The sequence below is a fragment of the Canis aureus genome, chromosome 5 (genome assembly GCF_053574225.1).
Source record: "Canis aureus isolate CA01 chromosome 5, VMU_Caureus_v.1.0, whole genome shotgun sequence".
Classification (NCBI taxonomy): Eukaryota; Metazoa; Chordata; class Mammalia; order Carnivora; family Canidae; genus Canis; species Canis aureus.
The window spans coordinates 80765727-80788103 of NC_135615.1; the positions used below are offsets into that span (position 1 = coordinate 80765727).

A 22377-nucleotide genomic window follows, 5' to 3' on the forward strand; every position below is an offset into this window, starting at 1 on the left:
TCAATTCTGATATATGTGGACGTCGTTGAGATCATCATCAAAATCATATTCATCATGCCTAAAAGTTTCCTTGTGTCCCTTTGTCCCCCTCGTGCTCCAACCATCTCCTGGCAACCACTGATCTGTTCCCATCACTGGAGATGAGCTTGAGTTTCCTACATTTCACATAAACGGGACAGATACGGTACGTGCTCATTTTGTCCAGCTGCCCTCCGTGGCATAATTGTTGGGAAATTCATCCACCTTCTCGTGTGCAACAATGGTTTGTTCCTTTTTGTTGCTGATTACCCCTTGTTGCCACGAGATGGGCCGCATCCCATCATGCCTCTCTTCCATTCACCTGGAGACGGGGATGTGGGTTGTCCCTGGTTTGGGGCTGGTCAAACAAAGCTCAAGGTACATGCGCGCCCAAGCGTGTGCGTGTGTGTGTGTGTGTGTGTGGACATTGGCTTTCGTTTCTCCTGGGTAAATACCCAGGAACGGAGCAGCTGGGTCATGTGGTAGGTGTAAATTTAACTTTAGAGAAACCGCCAGGCAGGAGGGGAGGCTGGGACCTGGGTGTGAAGGGACCTGGGTGTGAAGGCGGGCACGGGATGGAGTGAGCACTGGGCATTACACGCAACTGATGAATGATCACTGGACTCTACCTCTGAAGGGAATAATACACTATATGTTAATTGATTGAATTTAAATAGAATAAATAAAATCAAGAAGAAGAAAGAAAGAAAGAAAGAAAGAAAGAAAGAAAGAAAGAAAGAAAGGGAGAGAGAAAGAGAAGGAAAGAGGCGAGCGTCTACTAAGTGGCTGTTCCCTTCTGCGCTCCCAGCAGTGCAGGAAGGTGCCGGGCCCTCCTCCTCCAGGAAGGCCTCCCCAGCCCTGGGTATGCTCATGCTTTTTTTATTTTATTTTATTTTATTTTATTTTATTTTATTTTATTTTTTTATTTTATTTTATTTTATTTTATTTTTTTATTTTATTTTATTTTATTTTATTTTATTTTATTTTATTTTATTTTATTTTATTTTATTTTATTTTATTTATTTATGAGAGACACAGAGAGAGGCAGAGACACAGGCAGAGGGAGAAGCAGGCTCCCCGCGGGAAGCCCGATGTGGGACTCGATCCTAGGACTCCAGGATCACGCCCTGGGCCAAAGGCAGCCGCTTAACCGCTGAGCCACCCGGGCTGCCCATGCTCAGGCTTTTTAATTGTGCTCGTTCACACAGGCGTCCGGGGCCAACTCTCCGTGGTTTCCATGGGTGTTTCTCTAATGACCAAAGAGTTGCGCCCCTTTCCAGGGGCTTGTTTGCCGAGGATTATCTTCTTCGGCGCTGACGTGTCTGCTTTCATCTTGGGCCCATGTTGGGAATTTGATTCTATGCTGCTTTTCACCCCGACGGATGGCCCCTGCAGGACTGAGACTTCCCCAGCGGCGCGGCCACTTCGGTCCCCGCGGCCACCACCCTTCCACGTTGCCCTCGCCCGCCCACCCCACGCCCACCCCCGCCGCGGGTCAGTCGGGCCGAAGAGGGTTGCTCTCTGCGCTCCTCATGTCCCTTCCGCCGCTCTCATCTCGGATGCTACGACCTGGCCTCACGTTCTGGCTCTGCCTCTCGGACACTATATATCTCTGCGACATTGAACTGGCTGCTGCCCCCGCTCCGTGCGTCTAGTGCTGCTGGGAACACAGACAGGCTACGCTGGGTCATTCCTTGCAAACTTCCCGGCCTTTGCCCCTTATAAGCTGTGACCTTGGGCAACTTACTTGACCTCTCTGTGCGCGTTCACTTCTTCATCTCGACGTGGGGCTGATGCTATGGGTCACCTGGCTCACAGGGTTGCCGCGGGGACCCCGTGAAGCGAAGAGAGCCGCCACGTAGTAAGTGCTCAGTAACACTCAGCTCCTCCCTGGCCGTCTAAGACTGGCCCTCAATGGCTCCGCTACCCACCTTTGCACGATTGCCAGCTCATTCCCAGATTGAGCAAAAAAAAAAATTTTTTTTTAAGATTTTATTTATTTATTCATGAGAGACAGAGAGAGAGGTGGAGACACAGGCAGAGGGAGAAGCAGGCTCCGTGCAGGGAGCCCGATGAGGACTTGATCCCGGGTCTCCAGGATCACACCCTGGGCCAAAGGCAGACGCCCAACCGCTGTGCCACCCAGGCGTCCCAGATTGAGCAAAATTTGGGTCAGGGTATTCCTCCTCGAGATGCTCCCCTTGTGCTTTGGGCCAATCCACAGCTTCCCTTGTTCCACATACAGTGTAATGTTCACCTCCCCCACGGAGCCAGCCGTGATGAACCCTAAACGCTTGCCCAACCTGAGCTCACGAGGCCCAGACTCCCACTTCTCGGGCATTTGTTTGACTTGGTCTATTTGTAGCTTTGGTTTAAAGCAGTTATCATGTCGGTGTCCTGCCTCCTTCGAGGCTGCCGCTAGCAAATGCTGAAACTTGGTTTCTTGCATCTAACTGGGGATCCGTGAAGGTAGAGGCTTGGTCCTTCCCATCCGACTGGGGCCTCTCACAGGCAAAGGGCCCTGCCAGCCTCCTCGGCCCTGGCCAGTTCCCAGTGTTGGCCACAGGGTTTGCATACTCAGCTCCTGATGGCATTTCTTAGAGCTTGTGCTGCACCAATGCCCTGGGGCCCCTGAGGAGACCCCAGCCGGGACCGTACTCATGTCCTGGCTCTGCCCTTGGCCAGAGAAGCTCAGCGCAGCTGCCTCAGGACTCCCAAAGGGGCCTCGCCCGAGCCTGGGAGTGAAGGCAGCTTTGACAGGAGGCCATGGAGATGGCAATGGAATGCTTTCCGATGCCAGGAACAAACCCTGTATTGACTGGAGGCCAGAAGAACGAGACCTTTCAGAAAGAGCAAATGTTCTCCCCAGAGCCTCTGAATGGGTCAATACGTCTCTGAGAGGCAGGTCTGCACAGGTGGCCAGGGAAGCAGCGATGGGCTTTTCCAAAACCCCAAAACTCCCAAAACCTGGGGCCCCTACTCAGGTCCCCATGGACCTGGCCGCATGGGGGGTGGGCAGCATCCTGGGCCCCTGCCTCTTTTCTTTTTTTTAAAAAAATATTTATTTATTCATGAGAGACACACAGAGAGAGGCAGAGACACAGGCAGAGGGAGAAGCAGGCTCCATGCGGGGAGCCCGACACCGGACTCAATCCTCCGGGATCATGACCTAAGCTGGAGGCAGATGCTCAACCGCTGAGCCACCCAGGCGCCCATACTGCGCACACTTTTTATTTTACAGATGGAAAGACTGAGGCTCAGAGAGCGGCATTGCCCTGCCCCCATGTGCTCAGCAAGTCAAGCACGGCTCCCCGGTCTCCCGATCGGAGCTCCACAGCAGTAAGGGTTGGGGGACAGTGTGTGTTGGGGGGTAGCCTGCCACAGGAAGAGCACATAGCCTCCGGGGCCAGGTGCCAGTCCTGGCTTGGCCGCACCATGTGATTGTGGGGAAATAACCTGACATCTATAAACTTGTTTCTGTCATTGGAAATGAGGGGTCCGTAGAACCAAACCACAGGGGACAGGGATGAGAAGGAAAGAGACCCAATGCCCTGGCGGTGCACATCCTCTCTGGTTGTGTGGCCAGCTACAGGGCTGCCAGAGAACACGAGGTGGCGCCAAGACCCCACCTGTCACAGGTATGGGCTGAATCTTGTCTTCTCAAGCCCCAGAGGCCTGTGCCCCTCGGGAAGCCACTCCAGGGAAGGGGGCCCCACTGCCTGCCCCCCACCGGGGTCACCTGGGGCGGGAGCACAACCTTACCAGACCCGGGGGCTGCTGGGGGTGGGACCGGCCCAGCCACCTGTCCTCCCGCATTGCATCCATCCCTTTATTGTCTCTCCGCCCGGTCCTGGATGGGGAGTTCCGTGCTTGGGAGTGGGAGGGAGCCCGGGAGGGATGAGCAGCCCAGACCTGGTGGGAGGGGAAGCCGGGGTGTAAGGCTGTGGTCTGCAGTTGGAAACGCGGGAGGGTGAAGTCTGGCTCTGCCACTTACCGGCTGTGTGACCCTGGGCCAGTCCCTTAACCTTCCTGGGCCTCGCTTTCCTCACCTGTAAGTCGTGGGGGGGAAAAGAATACAGTGGACCTCCCATAAAATCGCCAGGCCCAGGGGCTTGGCCCATGTCTGATGGAGAGAAAGTGCTCAGGGATGTCTGGGTGCCCGGGGAGCACTGGCCCGATGGATGGGTGGGGGGTGTTGCTGAAGGCAAAGCGCGCAGTGGGGCACCGGCTGGATTTTGGTCCCGACCTTGGGCCGTCCCTATAACGAGTGTGCCACGGGTACGCCTGGGTGGCTCAGTGGTGGAGCATCTGCCTTCTGCTCAGGTCATGATCCCGGGGTCATGAGATCGAGTCCCGCATCAGGCTCCCCGATTCTCCCTCTGCCTCTCTCTGTGTCTCTCATGGATAAATAAATAAATAAATCTTACAAAACAAACCTGAGTGTGCAGGGTCGTGCCAGGGCCGGGTAACATCTGGTGGCCTATGGCTGCATCCCCGAGTTGTGCCCTGCAGTGCTCCTTCTCTATCCGTGCAGTGGGGCTGGGGACCAGCTGCAGCTCCGTGGGCCGAGGGAGGGACACCCAGAGAGGTCACTGCTCTGACCTTGAGTGCATCCTCCATCAGCATCAGTGTCACACGGAGGCTGTGCTGGCAACCTTAGGGGGCACTGTGATGCTCCCGGGTGGCCCCGGGCACCTGGTGGGTGCCCCCCGGTGTGGATTTCCCTCCCTGGTTCCCTGGTTCTTCCCCCAAGGGGCTTCCTTGGGGTGGGGGGGCCCTGAGGCAGGGGTGGGGAGTGTGGGTGCGGCCATGGGCTGACCCCTGGGTGGGGCGGGGGTGGGTGACCGAGAGGGAGGAGGCTCAGGCCCCCCCGCCCCCCGCAGCCTGTTGCCTCTTCCCCCAGGAAGGCCCATTCATCCTCAGCTAAAGGAGGCAGGGATGTGTGGCCGTGACCACGGCGTTTTTATGAGTTTATAAACTGCTGAGGACATGGCTGCTCTGAGCTCTGGGCCATTAATGGGCCATCAATTCATGCTCCAGCTCGCTTTATGGGGTGCTGGGCAGCCAGGTGTCGGCCCCCTTAACTACCCTCTGCCCGAGGCCCCGTGCTCAGCGCCCGGGCGTCTGGCCACCAGCAGCGCCCTCGCCACGTGGCTACCCTGGGCCATCCCGGCCCCGAGTGAGTGTGGATGCTCCGCCTGCGGCCTCAGTGAAGCCACTCTCACGCGGAAACAATCGGGCCCACCTCTCAGAGGTGCAGTGACGCTGGTATACAGCCGTGTCCAACCCGCTTTCCAAACATCCGCAGGGTCTGGCCACCTCTCCCCGCCTCCATGGGGACCGCCCGGGTCTCTCCCACCGTCCTCGGCCGGCCGCCTGCATTGCTGGTGTCTCTGCTTCTCCCCTACGGGTCTACTCCCCACACAGCAGCCAGAAGGAGCTTTTTAAAAATGTGAGTCACATCCTGGTCTGGCTCCGCACAATACCCTGCAGTGGTCCCACCATGTAGCCAAAATCCTTACGAGGTCCTGTGTCCTGCGGCTTCCTCCCTGTTCCAAACACTCTGGCTTTCTTTTTTTTTTTTTCCTCTTCTGGAACATGGCAACTCCTTCCTGCCTCAGGACCTTTGCACGGGTCACACCTTCTCCATATAGCTGCTTTGCTCATCCTCCCACCTCTGCTAAGTCTTCGCTAAATGTCACCTTTCAATAAGGCCCACCTTAACCACTTTATTAAAAATGGAAATTCTCAAAAAAAAAAAAAAACAACCCAAGAAAAAAAGGGATGCCTGGGTGGCTCAGTCCGTTGAGCGTCTGCCTTTGGCTCAGGTCACAGTCTTGGGGACCTGGGATCGAGCCCTGCTCAGCAGGGAGCCTGCTTCTCCCTCTCCCTCTGTCCCTCCCCTGCTCGTGCTTTCTCTCTAATAAATAAAATCCTAAAAAAATATTGGAGATTCTTCCAACAATATCTGTCCTTTTTCGCCATTTGGTTTTCCTTTTTTCCATAGCACTTACCACCTACTATATAATGTACTTATCTATTACCATTCTTACTTGATTATTATTTGTTATATTGTTAACTATGACTTTCATTTTCTTCTTTGAAAATCAGCTCCACAAGGCCTGGGATCTTCGTTTTTGCCATTGTTCTCTCCCAAGTGCTCAGCAAACTGCCCGGCACGTAGTAGGCACTCAAGAAGCACGTGCTCAATGCACACCCGGGACGTCCCTCGCGCTGTGCCTGAGACACAGTGGTAGCAGTTGTCATTTTGAATCTTGGGAGATGAAATAATTTTGAGTGAAGCGTGGAGCCCGATTCTCTGAAGTCGTGTGTGCTCACGATGACAGGTGCCTATGGAGGTGGCCATCAGGCTGAGGTGTGGTGACGGTCAGAAGCCACTTCCCAGGGATCAGAGGACAGGTCCATTTCCCGGTGATCCCTGAATGACGGGCCGTCCCTTCTCTGCTGCCTGGAAGCAGCTCAGAACTGGGAACGGAGGGGAAGCAAGGTCCGGAGAGTTGGGGAGGTTCGTCTGCGGCGGAGGGCATGGTACCCAGCCTATCAGCCGTGGAGCTGGAGGGCAGGCCCCCTGAGTGCGCGGAGTCCTGAGGCCAGCCCCACTGTTCAGTCCACTCCAGACCCAGCCTGGAATGCCGGGGCCCAGGGGTGAAGAGGAGGTGCCTTGGAAGGGGCTGCGCACACTTGGGGATCTATCTGCTATATGGGGCGCAGAAAGGCTGGGTGACTTGCCTATACTCACATGCCTGGGAATCAGAGGGGTCTGCTTTGGTCTAGGCATGTCTGATTCTTTCTTTCTTTCTTTCTTTCTTTCTTTCTTTCTTTCTTTCTTTCTTTCTTTCTTTCTTTCTTTCTTTTTTCTTTCTTTCTTTCTTTCTTTCTTTCTTTCTTTCTTTCTTTCTTTCTTTCTTTCTTTCTTTCTTTCTTTCTTTCTTTCTTTCTTTCTTTCTTTCTTTCTTTCTTTCTTTCTTTTTTTTTAAAGATTTTATTTATTCATGGAAGGGGAGGTGGGTGGGGGATGGGGTGGCCAGGTGATGGGCACTGAGGGGGGCACTTGATGGGATGAGCACTGGGTGTTATACTATATGTTGGCAAATTAAACTCCAATAAAAAATACCAAAAAAATAAAGATTTTTTTAATTTATTTGAGAGAGAGAGAGAGAGAGAGAGAGAGAACATGAGCAGCGGGAGGGGAACAGGGAGAGGGAGAAGCAGACTCCCCGTTGAGCAGGGAGCATGACGTGGGGCTCGATCCCAGGACCCCGAGACCTGAGCTGAAGGCAGACGCTTCACTGACTGAGCTGCCCTGGCAACTCGGCTTGTCGGATTGTTGAGGTTGTTCTTACCTGCTTGTTGGTATAAGTGTGGGAACCAGCAAAGTACACGGCCTCTGGGGCGTTCCTGAAATACGTGTGAAGGACCCACAATTGGACAATGTGGGCTGGTCACATGTGGCTTCATTTTTGTCCAGGGCCTGCCAGGGAGACAGGTGGGGCCAAGGGGCCAAAGGCACCATCCTGAGGCCCGTGGGCTCTGGGCAGCTCAGATGTGGGAAAGGAAGCCCAGGAACAAAAAGCCTGACTTCTGTTCCCAGCTGTTCAGGGAGCTTTGCTCAGAAGTGACGTACGCATTGGGTGAAGCCTGACACACCTGTGCTGGCCCTTGTGAAGGGAGCTAGAGAGAGCGAGGACAGCCCTGTGCATCCATCCCCTCCGCCGAGCACCCACTCACTTCAAGGCACATTTTTTTTTTCTGGCTGTGAGAGGTCCTGCCAGTTTTCTGGGGACACACAGCACCATGTTGCTGCCAGTAGTAATTATGATGATAGTGATGGTGATGCTGACAATGATAACGATGAAGATCATAGCGAAGATACTGATGGTGATTATGATGATGAGGAGTATGGGGATGATGCTGGAGATGATGGTGATGACGATGGAGGTGATGATGATGATGGAGGTGATGGTGATGGTGAGGGAGATGATGGAGATTGTGGTGATGGGGAGGATGATGATGTGGGCGGTGATGGTGATTGATGATGGAGATGGTGATGGAGATGATGGTGATGGAGAGGATGATGGTGGGGATGATGGTGATGGTGAGGGAGATGATGGAGATACTGATGGAAATGATGATGGTGAGGGAGATGATGATGAAGATGATGCTGGTGATGATGATGGCTCTTGCATTTTGTGCTTGATATGTGAATTCGAATCCTGGCTCTTTTTTTTTTTTTTTTTTTAACCAAATGAGGACGTTGCATAAGTTACTTCTCTCTCCACATCTTGGTTTCCTTATTTTGAACTGGGAGTATGGATTTGGGAAGCCTCCTTCTCCATCTCTAAAATCGAGCACCTCAGATGGCTGCCACGGGGTTTAATAAGATGATGTGTACCGAGAGCTGCGCACCTGGCCTGACTCTGGGGAGATGCTCAGGCCCTGTCAGTTATCAGTGGGTTCTGGGTACTCAGTGCTTTGCACACACCATCCCATTTAATCCTACCCCTATTCTGGGCATTGTTACTCCATGCAGAAACTGAAGCTATGGGAGGTCAAGTGACGAGCCCAAGGTCACACCGCTGCTAAGGGTGAAGCTGTTCTGGTCATCTATTTCTGCGTAACAAGGTAACGAAATGTAGTGGCTTAAATTAACGATCATCATTTGTTATCTCTCGTGATTGTGGGCTGGCTGGGCACGGTCAGGTGGTTCCGCTCCACACGGCCCCGCCCCGGGTGGCCAGCGCTCAGTGGGTGGCAGCTACGCTGGGGAGGGAGTGGTCAAGACGCTCACTCGCACGGCGGCCATCGGTGCTGGATTTTGGCTGAGGACGAGCCGGGCTGTCTGCTGGAACGCCTTGGTTTTCCTCCCCGTGGCCTCTTTGCCAGGTAACGTGGCGGCTCCATCCAAGGAGTGTCCTAGGGGGTAAAGGCAAAGCTGCACGTCTCTTACTACCCAGCCTGGAGGCACACACGGGGTTACTTGCGCTGCAGTCTATTGGTCGAGTCCAGGATGCCTAGTCGAGGGGAGGGAAACAGACACCCCCTGGGTAGCAGGGGTGCCAAGGGTTTGCTGTCATTTATAATCCACCCCAAGCGGGGGCACCTGAGTGGCTCAGTCGGTTAAGCATCTGCTTTCAGCTCAGGTCATGATCTTGGGGTCCTGGGCTCGAGCCCCATGTCAGGCTCCCTGCTCTGCGAGGAACCTGCTTCTCCCTCTCAAATAAATAAATAAATAAATAAATAAATAAATAAATAAATATTTTAAAAAATAAAAAAACCCACAAACAATCCACTCCAGCCAGGACTGGAGTCCTATGGTCTCCTGTCCCCCACACTGACTGGCTTCCCTTCTCCCCACCAGGATCTCTTTCTTTCTGGAGTGGGAGCGATAAGAGGTAAGGCCACGGCTCTATCTTTCCCTGTCACGCTCTTGCCCCTCCAGGCCCCCCCACTTCCCTATATTCTTCCCTTGGCCCTGGACCAGCCATCACCAGGCGGGGAATCTGAGCGGGAGACGCAAGCCAGTGTGAGCACCAGGGGGCAGCAGAGCCAAAGGCCTGGGCGCAGCTGGGGCTGGGGCACCGGGCACCCGTCCCGCGGCTGACCCTGGGTGTGCAGGACGCGCACCCCCAGCCACGCTTGCAGAGCTGCTTGCTGGGTGCTGCTCTCCCCTTCTATGGGGTGTCCTCAGTGTCTGCAAGGGCAGGTCAAGGGGGTGCTAGTGCCTCTGTGTGACCTTGGGTGAGACGCCCCTCCCCAGGCCTCAGTTTCCCCATTTGTGCCAGGAGGTGGTAGGTTGATTAGCTTCTGACCTGTATTAGTCTCGGAGGCTGCTGAGAGAAGGCAGGGAGGTGACCCTCCCTGCGAGGGCCGCTTGGAACCTCCCAACAAGCTCCCTCGGGCCCCTGGGAGCCGTGGCCCTGCAGAGCAGAGGCCCTCCACGGCCAGCCAGGCCTGGGAAAGCCTCGTGGCCCCGTGGCAGGTCGGAGGCCCCGATGCAAGCAGAGGGCTCTCTCGTCTCCCCTTCCCTTGGCCCAGAGACCCCTCGCACTCTCTGAGGAGACCCCAGGCCTTCTGCAGGGAGGGCAGGCCGCTCTCTCCCAAAGGAGGTCTCTACCGGGGAGGATCGAGCCAAATGATGTCAGGCCCACGTCCCATTAGGGCTTCAGATTTCAGAAAAGATTCTTTCTTTCTTTGTTTCTTTCTTTCTTTTTTCTTTCTTTCTTTCTTTCTTTCTTTCTTTCTTTCTTTTCTTTTCTTTCTTTTCTTTCTTTTTAAATGATTTTATTTATTTATTCATGAGACACGGAGAGAGAGGCAGAGACACAAGCAGAGGGAGAAGCAGGCTTCATGCAGGGAGCCCAATGCAGGACTCGATCCCAGGACCCCGGGATCATGTTCTGAGCTGAAGGTAGATGCTCCACCACTGAGCCACCCAGGTGTTCCAGGAAAGATTCTTTTTAAGGAAGGAAAAAGGAGGTGGGGAGTGGGCAGGGAGAGTTGACACAGCCTGATAGTCTGGGAACCTGTTCTGGCCCTCCCTGTAGGTTTAGGGCCTCGTACTTCTGTCCGTCGTGACCCTCGCTACACGGCCTCGTGGTTCTGTTGGGTGAGGGAGCGTCCGGGGGTACAGTCCAGGTTCTCTCTGTACCCCCAGGGCACGGCTCGGGCCTCAAGGGGGGCTGATCACGGGGACCAGCACTCACGTAGGTGCCAGGTGGGGCTGCACGTTGCTCCCCGTCTTAAGTCCCTCTCCCCCAGCAACCCTCTCGGACAGGTCCATTGCTGTCCCATTCCCAGCAAGGTGGACTGAGGCCCGGAGAGCTAGACAAATCGCTGAGGGGTGTGAGGTCGTGGGGAACAAGAGACCAGGTGGACATGAGCAGACGAGGAGGGCAGGGGAGGCGGGGGTGAGTGGGCAGCGCGTGCTGGGGTGAGGTGGCCAGGCTTGACGGCGGACGCATCTGTCCCGATCACTTGGTCACTTGCTAGTTCTTGCCTCAGGCAAGTTATTTAACCTGTTTTGTCACCTGTAAAATGGGCGCCCGGACCTCTCTCGCTTCAGGTTGTGTCAGGACCGAATGGGATGATGCAGGTGAAGCCTGGTGCCGGCGTGAGAACTCGGACACTCTTCGCTGGATCGGGGCCCTCATGCTGGCTCTGCTCCCGTCACAGCTCCACTGTGGCCTTGGGGTTCTCTGCAGAACGGGAGGGGTGGGGCCTGAGCCGGCAGGATGGGGGGCGCCACCCCAAGGGCCTCAGCCCCTAGGAGCCGACTTGGGGGGCAGGGCCCTGCCCCTGACTCCCCCGGGGGACCCCCTGCCACCCCCAGCCGCCTCCCGGGGGAACCAGTGTGCAGCAGAGCTTCCAAAGGCCGTGTCCCAGGCTCCCCCAGAGGCTCCCCCAGAGGCCGGGACGCTGTGATCCTGGCCTTGCCATTTGCACACAAAGTCCAGACTGCTGGGCCTGAGGGCTGGCCTGGCACCGAGCGACACCGGCACGGGGCCTGCATGCCCGATTCTGGGTTCAGAGCCCCTTCCCCTGAGCTTCCGTTGAAAGAACCTCTAGGTCCCCCGCCGAGGGACTCTCTCATTCGGGGAATGTCTATTCAGTGTCTCCCCCAAGGCAGGTGCGGGTGTGACCCTTGGTTGGGCCCTGCTGTCACAGAACTTATGTGCTGGGCCGGGGTGGGGGTTACCCAGTCATCCGATCTCTCAGGAAGGCAGCCTCAGGTGCAGGGTGTGCTCTCAGCCTCTCACCAGAGATGCCCGACGGTGGGGCCCTCCTGTCCCCATTGGACAGATGGAGAAACTGAGGCCCAGTGGGGCGGTGGGGAGAAATGACTTGTCCCAAATCACGCAGCTGGAGATCAGAGGTGCTGGGATTCCGCTCTGGCCCGGCCCTCTCCTGAATGTGGAGAGTCTGCCCTTGATGCAGCGGGGACCCTGGTGACTGCAGGAGGCCGGGGCGTGACAGTGCTGAGGTGGCATGGGGATGCCCAAGAGCTACTCCGTCTCGGGGTACCAGATTGGGTGGTGGGCCAGGCGTTATCTGTCGCCAGTTCTCCGCGAATCCCAGTGATGGGGGCGCGGGGAGACCCCAGCTATCTTATGGATAAGGAAACCAAGGTCCCCCTGGCCTGCTGGGGTCTCAGGGCCAGCCAGTGACAGAGGTGCCCTCACGTGGGCGGCCTGGGGTGCCTTCCCTCCACGACCCCAACCCTGCACCCCTGTGAGAGCTGCTCCCCACTTGGACCTCTCCCACCGCCCACCTTGCTGGTTGGACCTCGGGACGGGGACATCGAGAAGCAACTCAGGACACTTCAAGTCACTCTCACAAGCACGAGCCACTTGCCCAGAACCGTTGTCTTTCAAGGTTCAGAGAGAAATAAAAATAGATGGGAGATGGGGAGAGTCATCATCCCCTTCCTCTGTCATTCCCACGGCTGGCTTCGCTGAGCTCCTAATCCGTCATGCTGTCACCAGGATGTGGCGGTGGCCGGCTGTTTGGGGCGCCTGTCCCCGGCCACACGCAGGTCGTGAAAGTGATGGGGACCGGCTCCCACCTTGACCAGAAGTGTGTGGGGGTGGCGTCCAGGAGGGGGTCCTACCTGGGAGGATGCTTTCTAGAAGCATCCAGTACCTGGGAAGCTTCGCGCCTGCGCATCAACAGCCGCCCAGAGGCACTGGGGCTTGTGCTCGGGCGCTCCCTCACACGCTCACGCATTCGTTCGCTCTTCAGAGGCTCGGGGACGCGTCAGCTCAGTAGGGATGACGGGCCAGCCTCACTGGCCTTACCAAGATTACAGGGCTGTCCGGGAACACGAAGTCAGGGACTTAATACACCCAAGTCCCTCGCAACCGTGTCTGGCCGCTTCCGGAAGATTTGTTAGGAACGTCCTCATCCTCATCCCTCCCGCACAACCGCTGTGATGGATCAAGTTTTATGTGTTGGTTGGTACATGTGGTTCTTTCTTTTTTTTTTTTTTTTTGCAAAAAAATTGCATGACTGCTTCCCGCCCACGTAGGTTTTTAATTTCGGTAAACATTTTATTATAAGAGGAATAATGTACCTACAGGAAGGTGCATGGATCTGAGGCGTGCAGCTTGAAGACTTTTCCTGGAGGGGGACTCACCTAAATGACCAGCCCTGGGTTGAGCAGCTGAGCAGCCCCTCCCAGGATGCATGTGTTAGTTTTTTTTTTTTTAATATTTTATTTATTTATTCATAGAGACACACAGAGAGAGAGAGAGAGAGACAGAGACGCAGGCAGAGGGAGAAGCAGGCTCCATGCAGGGAGCCCGACGTGGGACTCGATCCAGGGTCTCCAGGATCACGCCCTGGGCTGCAGGCGGCGCTAAACCGCTGCGCCACCCGGGCTGCCCTTTTTTTTTTTTTTTTTTTAAGATTTTATTTATTGCGTGTGTTAGTTTTAATAGATCTCTCTTGCTGACTCTCACCTTGGTCTCCTGGCGCCGAGTGTGCAAGGTGCCGTGTGTTCAGAGGCCACTTCCCAGCCGTGGGGCGCCCCGCTGTGCGCATCGGCCACGGCCGCCTCCCTGCTTGCTGTCCACCTGCTTTGATTCCTCAGTGGATCCGGCTGGTCCCGACACCCGGCCCTCTGCACCTGCCGTCGCCTGACCTTTCCGCGTCTCACTCCTTTCCTTGGACAACCGCCTGTCCCCGTCTTTCCGATCCCCTCCTGCTCCTCCCGTCACCCTGCTGTGTGTCCTCCCTTACTGGCGCTGTCGCTGTCGTAGGATGAAGTCACCTCGATTAGCCACCTCTCCCTGCTTTACCCTCCGTCCCCTTCGCCTGGACGTTTTCGGAAGGTGGGGTCTGTGGCTTCCCCTTCACCATTGCACCCCACCGCCCTGGGCAGGGCCCGGCACGCTGTCGGGGCTCAGTAAATACGTGCCGAAGCGAGAGAACCGTGCACGGCGAGCTGCCCTGTCGGCGCCCCGGCTCCGGCGGGCCCAGGCTGTCGCTAACGCGGCCCTCCGTGGATCTTTGCCTTCACCCGCCTCGCAGGCTCCCCGAGGCCTGAGCCAGGACAGCGTTCAGCTCCTGCTGCATCCGTCCCCAGATCGGCGGACCTGCCTTACAGGTGTTTGGCTAACCTTGTTTCGAACCAGACACGCCGGAGAGAAATGCATTTTAAAACCACGTGCGACTTAAAGAGAATTTAATCTGCATGTCTGGGATTCATTAACACGTAGATCATCAAATTAGGGTTTGCTCACAGCTGTTTGACATTCGCAGGGCCTTCTGAGTATCTTTAATAAGGGCCTTTAAATATTATTTTTTCTCATAATTTCAGGGCTGGGTTTTGAGCAGGCTGCTCCCTGAATGGGAATGGGGCGCGGGAGGCAGGATGGCAGGCCCGATCCCGCAGGCGCGCGGTGGGGTCGTCCGCGCGGAGCCTTTCTCGCTCTCCTGCTTTTTCCTGCTCCTGGGCCAGAGCCATGTGTTCACAGTGGCCTTCTGTCTGTGGTGGGGGCCACTCTTGTGGCTTTCTTCTCCTGGTGACTGTGCTCGTGATGCCCACCCCCTCGCTGTGCTCCGGGGGTCTGCGGGGTCAGGCTGACCGTTGACATCACGGCCTTCCTCGGCTGCAGGTATGGGCCTCAGCGTGGCTCGGTGGCCCAGAGGAGCTGGGAGGGCACTGGGCTGGCCAGTCCTTTTTCTGCTGGCCCTTGACACCTGGAGCCCAAGGCCTGGAACACCGATCGTGCCACCACATGGGGCCAGGGGATGACTCAGACACACGGCAAAGCAAAGCTGAGAAGTGAAGAGACCGGGACCAAACTAGCCCCGTCTTGGGTTGTAATGTGTCCCCTCCCACTCACCCCTGCAACTCCCTTCACATGTTGAAGTCCTAAGCCCCAGACCTTCAGAATGTGACCTTATTCAGAGGCAATGTTGTTGCGGATGGAATTAGTTGAGGTCACACCAGAGTAGCGTGGATCCTTAATCAATCCAATGCGACTGGGATCCTTATAAAACAGGGACGTTGAGGGGGCACTGACTGTCTTACCTGGTAGATTGTGTGACTCTTGATCTCAGGGTTGTGAGGTCGAGCCCCACGTTGGGTGTAAAGATGACTTAAAAATTTAAAAAAAAAAAAGTCTTTTTTAAAGAAAGAGACACTGGAAGGGGCGCCTGGGTAGCTCAGCGGTTGAGCATCTGTCTTCAGCTCAGGTTGTGATCCCGGGGTCCCACGTCGGGCTCCCTGCAAGGAGCCTGCGTCTCCCTCTGCCCGTGTCTCTGCCCCTCTCTCTGTGTTCTCATGAATAAATAAATAAAATATTTTAAAAAAGAAAATGAACACTGGGAGATGGGGCCACAGAGACGAAGCCCCGTGAAGACACAGGTAGGAGTCCATCTATAACCCACAAGGAGAGAGGCCTGGACCAGATTTTCTCCCTCAAGGCCTTGGAAGGAGCCAGCCCTGCCAGCATCCTGATCTTAGACTTCTAGCCCCCCAAACTGTCAGACGGTACATTCCTGTAGCTTAAGCCCCCCAGGCTGTGATACTTTGTTAGAGCAGCTGCCTCCCCACCCACCACCCCAGGAGAACGAACCCAAGACCCTCTTTGAGCTGATTAGTTATGGGAACCAATATAGCCTTTTTTTTTTTTCTGTTTTTATCCCCTTAAGCCAGTTTACATTCAGTCTTTCATCATACAGTCTTTCACTTCAACACCATCGTTCTGCTTAAAATCTTTTTGTGGACGATGCTTTAGTTATCCGTTACTGTATGACGGTAACACTTCACACTGAGTGGCATAAAACAAAAACAATCACTTATTTTGTTCATGAGATGCTATTTAGGCAGGACATGCAGAGGGCCCGGGGTGGCTTGTCTCTGCTCAGCAGGGCATCAGCAGGTGGCTCAGCTGGGGGTGGAGAGTCTGCTTTCCAGATCACTCACATGGCTGGCGGGCTCTCGATTCCTCTCACCGGAGCCTCTCCTCGGGCTGCTTGGGCTTCCACCTCGCTGGGATCCAAGAGCAGGTGTCCCAAGAAAGCACGGTGGGTGCATGGCATTGTGGTGATGTGCTCAGAACTCACTGAGCGTCACTTACGCTGCACCCTATTCACTGAGGCTGGCAGAAAGGCCACTGAGATTCCAGGGGAGGGGACACAGGCCCCACTGCTCCACGGGAGGAGTGTCAACATCACCTGGCAAGAAGAGCATGAGGAACCGGAGGCAGTTTTGTACCCGTCTCTGGAAAATGCCATCCGCCACAGGCCACGTCCTATTTCTATGAAAGTCGAGAAAAGGCAAAAGGATTTTTTTTTTTTTTTTTGGCAAAAGGATTTGAAGTCACAGTAGTGTTACCTCTTTGAAAACGTAGTATTGACTGGAAAGGGACGCGTGGGAACCATCTGGGTGCCGGGAACGACCCGTGCCTGGATGCAAGTGGGCCTTACTTAGTGGCCGTAGCTAAGTGAGAACTTTATCCAGCCGCCCACCTAAGTTCCACACCCGTGTGCATTTTACACTTCAGTTGGAAATGTTTTTAAAGGATGTGATGCAGGATCGGACTTCATTAACACAGAGGGAGAAGGTTCTCGGCCGGCTCCTCTTGCCCAGGCAGCTCGGCTGGCACAGGAGGCCCATCCGGCACCCACGGTCTTCTCTGGTTCTTTCTCTCCTCGCCCCGACTGTTGCAGATCCATGAGTGTCTCCAGCTGTGTGGAAGACGGCGGGAGGGTGTTCCAGAAGGAGGCAACAGCAAGTGCAAAGGCCCCGAGTGAGGAAAAGGTGAGGGGACCAGTGTGGGGGCAGAAACAAGGGGTCATGAGGCAGGGGTGACGGGCAGGGCTCATGGAAGGGCTCCAGGCAGGGAGCTTCCGTTTCTGAAAGCGCAGATCCCGGAGCTGTGGCTTCTGGTCGCTGCTTCTGGGACTGGCCTGGGGCAAGTCCCCACCTCCCAGGCTTGCCGATAAAAGTCCAGGACGTGATGCCCATGAAACCTGTGGCCCCAGGCACCTGGCGCTCAGCGCAGGTTCCCTCTCCCTGCCCCCCTCACCCCTCCCGGGGCCCTGAGCTCTGGCCGGCAGCCTCTCCGGGTCTCAGTGAGCCTCCGGGCCCGTCTGGACCACACTCACTCCCCCACCGCACACCCGGCCAGACTTCTGGAGCCTGTTGGGTGGGAGATGGATGGAACTACTAATCCGCACCGTCTAAAGGTTAATTCAAAGGGCAGCCGTGGCTGGAGACGGTGCCGTCTACCTGGCTCCGGCTCACAGACCAGGGAGGGAGCGGGGGTGAGGTCATCAGCCAGAGGCTCCTCGTCCACGTAACCTGCTCAATAGCCAACCCTTAGGTGTGTTCTGTGGCCCCCTTCCTGTTCCCAGCCTGGTCTCCTGCGACTTCATTCCTGTCCTGTGTCACCAGCTCACCGCATGGCCTTGGGTAGGTTTCTCCCTTAAACCTCTATTTCCCCATCTGGGTATTGGAGCCATGGGACCAAGTCACCCCCAGGAGCCCTTCTGGCTCAGGGTCCCCAAGGCTGGCTCTCCGCCCAGTTCAGCTGCCAGGTTTTCTGGCCTCCCACCCAGCACCTTGCTCTGCCCTCTCTCTGGGCTTCTGCAGTGGCCAGACCCTCCCCCCGCCCCCATCCAGGGACCACCTCCCCTATCAACCTGCATCCTGCCTCTCCTGCCTGAAAGTGACTTAGTCGACATGAAATCCATCCGCTCTGGAAGTATGTGGAATGCTTGTTCCTTTAGCGTCTCCCACCAGCTCGTGGTGGTGGTGGTGGGGGGGGGGGGCGGGATTTCCAAACACAGAGCTGTGTCTCTACCGTCAGACTGACGTCCCCTAGGGCGAAGGGCTGAGTGTCTCCCCTGGAACCGGTTCCTGTCCAAGACCCATGAGCCTCGGGGCCTGGCCCAATCCAGCCTGCAGAAACGTCCACCTCACCCAATATTCTTTTCTTTTTTTTCTTTTTAATTGTTGAATGAGTTGTCAGCACGTACAAATCAGGTGATTTCACATAAAAAAAGAAAGTCTAGATTTTCATCTGTAAAAAAATGTAAGAGCTGGCTGCACGAGGCCTGATGGGCACTGCCCTGTGGGTGGGGAGGGCGCTGTGCGGGTCACCCCGACTCCCCTGGCCCCACTCGCTCCTGTCACCTACCCGCCCCCCGACCCCCGTCCCGGCCCCATCCTGCAGGTGTTTGCAGTCCTGGCTTTGGGCCCCGAGGTGGAGGAGCGGGCTGCTGTAGCTGTCAGCTCCACCACGGCAGGAGAGCGGTTTCAGAGAGAGATGTAGAAATGACGCCTCCTCGCCCTGTCTCTGCCTCATTAGGATCCAAACAGGCTGGATCAATGCTTTTTAAAATCAGATACATACTGACTGTTTCTTGCATCAGGAACAGACTGTACCGACATAGAACGATTCTCTAATCAAAAGCTTGCCTTTGGGAAAATTGCATGGAGAAGGGGTGGAGGAGGGCGAGCATCTTCATTCAGTAATTATTTAGAGGGGGCCTACCTCGCCAGCCGCTGAGCCGGGTGCTGCGGGGACGGCAGGGGAAAAACCCAGTTGTCATCTTACGCCGCTCGTAGTCGAGCCGACTCTCTCAGTTTCTCTGAGTGGGCGGACAAGGCCCAGAGAGGGCAGATAGAATTCCCCAGGTCACACAGCGGAGGTGGAAAGAAAAGCTCCAGAGCTTCGTCTGTCTGCCAGCCGCACGGGTAAAGCCTCAAGCACACCGGCCTCCCCCCTCTCCTCTTGGTCTCCTCTCCAAATTACGTTGTTCCATCCTTGCTTTCAGCAGATGGCCAGAAGTTGGGGCTCATCCAGGTGGGGTTGGGGCTGCTTGGAGCAGAGAACTGGCCCTTCTCTGGCTCTTTTCCAGGATGCCCTGCCTAGTAGCCACTGAGGACCGCTCCGATACCGATCGCAGAGTCCAGCGACATCCCACACCCAATCAGCCCAACCGGAACATTCAGCAGCTCAGGTAGCTGATGGCTCCTTTATGGGGACAGCTTGGGGTTGAGCCCTGGGCAGTCAGGCCCAACCTGTGCTTGCTGCATTGCAGGCTGAGTGTCTCCTGCCACTCTAGCTGCCTCCGTGGCTAAGCCAGGCGTGGTTTTTGACTACAGCTGCAGACCCTTGTTTTGAAAAGGAAAGACCAAATTTCCATGCCCTACCTGGCTGCTCTGCAGGTAAGCGAGCACAGCCGGCCCTCCGGCACACGGCCTGGACCCTTCCATCCAGGGACTCGTCGGTCCCTGGAAGGCCCAGGCTCTAGGGCTGGGTTTGGGCCTCTGGGCACTTTGCAAATAACGAGCAGTGAAACTCAACCAACCCTCCCCGAAGCCTTTGAATTCAAACTCCTGGGTATATTGAAGCCAGCCAGTCAGATTTTGGCCAACAGCTCTGGGTTTGAAGCAGGCTGACTCGGTTTAGCGCCGCCTTCGGCCCAGGGCCCGATCCTGGAGACTCGGGATCGAGTCCCATGTCGGGCTCCCTGCATGGAGCCTGCTTCTCCCTCTGCCTGTGTCTCTGCCTCTCTCTCTCTGTCTCATGAATAAATAAATAAAATATTAAAAGAAAAAGAAACAGGCTGACTGCAACTGTCTCAGAAACAGAGCCTACATGGCCTAAATTAAGTAATAAATTATGACAGCCGCTGTCTACTGAGCGTCCAGTAGGTGCTGGGCACTTTTGTGCACTGCAACCGTCCAAGGTGGGGATCGGTGTCCCCATTTTACTGGGGATGAAGCAGAAGCCCAGAGAGGTCAGCTCACCTGTCCGTCCAGGGTCACACAGCTGGCCTAGTGGAGAGCCCAGATCTGATCCCCATTCTCTTGGACGGCTTGCCTGGGATTACCTGTCGCCCTGCCACACCTGCTTCCCTCCCTGTGTCTCCGCACAGCCTGAAACGTCCCCAGCACAGATGGGCCGTGAAGCTATACTTGGCTCCAGGCAAGCCGGTCAGAAGGACAGCAAGACTGTCTCTGATCAAGGCTTTGATGCGCTTCAGCAGAGGTGGGTGAGTTCACAGTTTTGATCCAAAGCCCCAAGGCATAGCCCCGGAGGAAATGTCCTGGTTCCGAAGGTCCTTTAGCCAAGGAAGGAAAGGATTAAAACTTAACAATGATTGGGACACCCGGGTGGCTCAGCGGTTGAGCGTCTGCCTCCGGCTCAGGTCGTGACCCCGGGTCTTGGGATCAAGTCCCACATCGGGCTCCCTGCATGGAGCCTGCTTCTCCCTCTGTGTCTCTGCCTCTCTCTCTCTATGTCTCTCATGAATAAATAAATAAAATATAAAAAAAAACTTGACAATTACCCTGATAGTGGATGCGGATGGAGCATCTGGCCTGTGTCAGGGCTCTACTTCCTGCTGCCAGTGTGGCACGGGCAGATGAGCCTGGAGCCGCTGAATCCAGAGTCCCTGGGTTCAAATCCTGACTTGCCTACTTGCCAGCTGTGTGCCTTAGGCAAACCCCTTCATCTCCTAGGGCCTCAGTCTCCTCCTCTGTAAAGTGGGCAGAATAATGGTACCTACTTCATGGCACTGTCGTAGAAAAGAGTAAGGTAAGATAGAAAGATCATGATGCAGAGCCTGGCACGTGGCAAATTTTCCATTTAAAAATTCTCCTGAGCTCCCTGTGGGGCAGGCGTTATTCCCCTCGCTTTACAGACCAGGAAACCGATTAAGAGTGGCTCGGGAGCTCGTCTAAAGTCGCACAGCTAGGAAGTCACAGGCCTTCAGTCTGAATCCGTGTTTGTCCCTTGACAGCAGCCACGAAGGTAGGAAACCCGACAGGTGCTTTCGGTAAGGGACAGAGCTGCGAGCTCGCCGCCCAGCGCCGGATCCACCCAGAGGCGGCTTTCTTTGGCTGGCAGCTTTTCTTTTTCTTTTTCAGTTGATTTTTAACACCCAGAGGCTAAATGTACAGAAGACGAACCGAGGCCCGGAGGAGGAGTGGACCTGCCCAAGGACAGTGGTGGCTTCGAGAGGTGGAGTTTGCTTCTTCCAGGGACAAAGGCGTCGTCTGCTGCGTGGAAAGGCACCCTTCACCCTTCCCCTGGGGGAGTTGGCTGGAGCACGTGGGGGAGGAGGGAACCGATGATGGATCCTCTCGGGATGAGGGCTGGGCACTGGGCCTTTGATTGATGGCTGAGGGTGCTCATTCCACAGCCAGACTCAGCCCGGCGCCGGGGCGGGGACATCTGTCAGCTGGTGCCATATCACTCTTTAAGTTGGGAGGCACGGGGAAGGATCAGGATCATGAGGATCAGGAAAGGTGATGCTTCCCCCATGCAGGGGTCTTCTCCTGCGGGTGAAGTCCCCCGGAGACCCAGGGCGGCCACAGAGATGCGCCAGGTTGGAAGTGGGGACATGCTGGGGGGGTGCTGGCACAGGTCGGAGGGGCTCCTTGGAGGCCTCCCCTGTGCTTTGACTCGGGGCTGTCCCCTTTAGCGTTCCCTTCAGCAGCCCTGGGGGCATGTCTCAGTGCCCTCACATTTCCAGCAAGGAATAGAGGCTCCGAGAGGGCAAGCCGTTTGCCTGGGGTCACACAGCTTATGAGGGAGTTGGTTGTTCCTGGAGACGGGTCTCTCTGTCTTCTCTGTGACGTTTAATCTGGGTGCTTTCTAATGATCAAACACACACACACACACACACACACACACTTTTATCACTTATCTATCGGATCAACCATATGAAATTGCCTTTTCTTGGTAGACCAAAAACAGCTGAGTAGCAGCAATTTCATAAGGCTTAACCAAATATAAATTATACACGTCTATAAATAGATATTTGTGTTTATCTGTTAAATTAGCATAATCCATCCCCCTTGCGCATGTAATGTCCCTCCCATATGGTTATGTGTGTATATGTACATGCCTTGTACATGTGCATATATACATATAATCGGTATGTATATAAGATCTATCTGAGGTTATAACCAGCTAGCCACCGTGTTGTATACGATGCATTACAAGTGTGCTGGCAAATAGGTTCTCTGAAAAAAAAAAGAGATCCGATATCCAGTGTGTATTTACATGGCGTAAATACTCCCCCCGACGCTGATTTCAAGCAACCATCATGTCGGTGAACACAGAATTAGGGAGAAATGTGTATAATTGGCTCCTTCTAGCTAGTGCGAGCTGGCTCCAGGCTACCACTGTGTTCATCCACCTACCTGAAACATAGCTTCTGTGTATCTTGAAAAATACTGATGTGCGTGATATATAAACAGATGTATTTGTAAGGATATAGAATCTATTCCCTCTCTCTGCTGGAGCTCGGATGGGTCTCTGAAAGAGTATCTATCGTAACGTCTAGCTCCCTGTTTGAAGTCCACCCATT

The 22377-nt window shown here is 55.2% G+C and overlaps 2 long non-coding RNA genes across 12 annotated transcripts; one reads left to right on the plus strand and one right to left on the minus strand.

The window, feature by feature from the left end:
* The first annotated feature begins 309 nt into the window (after positions 1-309).
* On the plus strand, positions 310-22104 carry LOC144314834 (uncharacterized). 11 transcript variants are annotated; one of them, XR_013380692.1, is made up of 12 exons: positions 310-396; positions 8570-8661; positions 9398-9431; positions 16551-16807; positions 17404-17461; positions 17672-17753; positions 17859-19014; positions 19096-19222; positions 19936-20052; positions 20522-20597; positions 20704-20813; positions 20930-22104. It is a non-coding gene; the product is annotated as an uncharacterized LOC144314834 (long non-coding RNA). The 11 variants fall into 11 exon arrangements; XR_013380688.1 differs by having other exon boundaries at positions 19936-20048; XR_013380687.1 differs by having other exon boundaries at positions 19936-20597.
* Positions 15617-19984, minus strand: LOC144314836 (uncharacterized). The gene is made up of 2 exons (XR_013380695.1): positions 19808-19984; positions 15617-16304 (listed from the first exon to the last, which is right to left on the minus strand). It is a non-coding gene; the product is annotated as an uncharacterized LOC144314836 (long non-coding RNA).
* Positions 22105-22377: the final 273 nt, after the last annotated feature.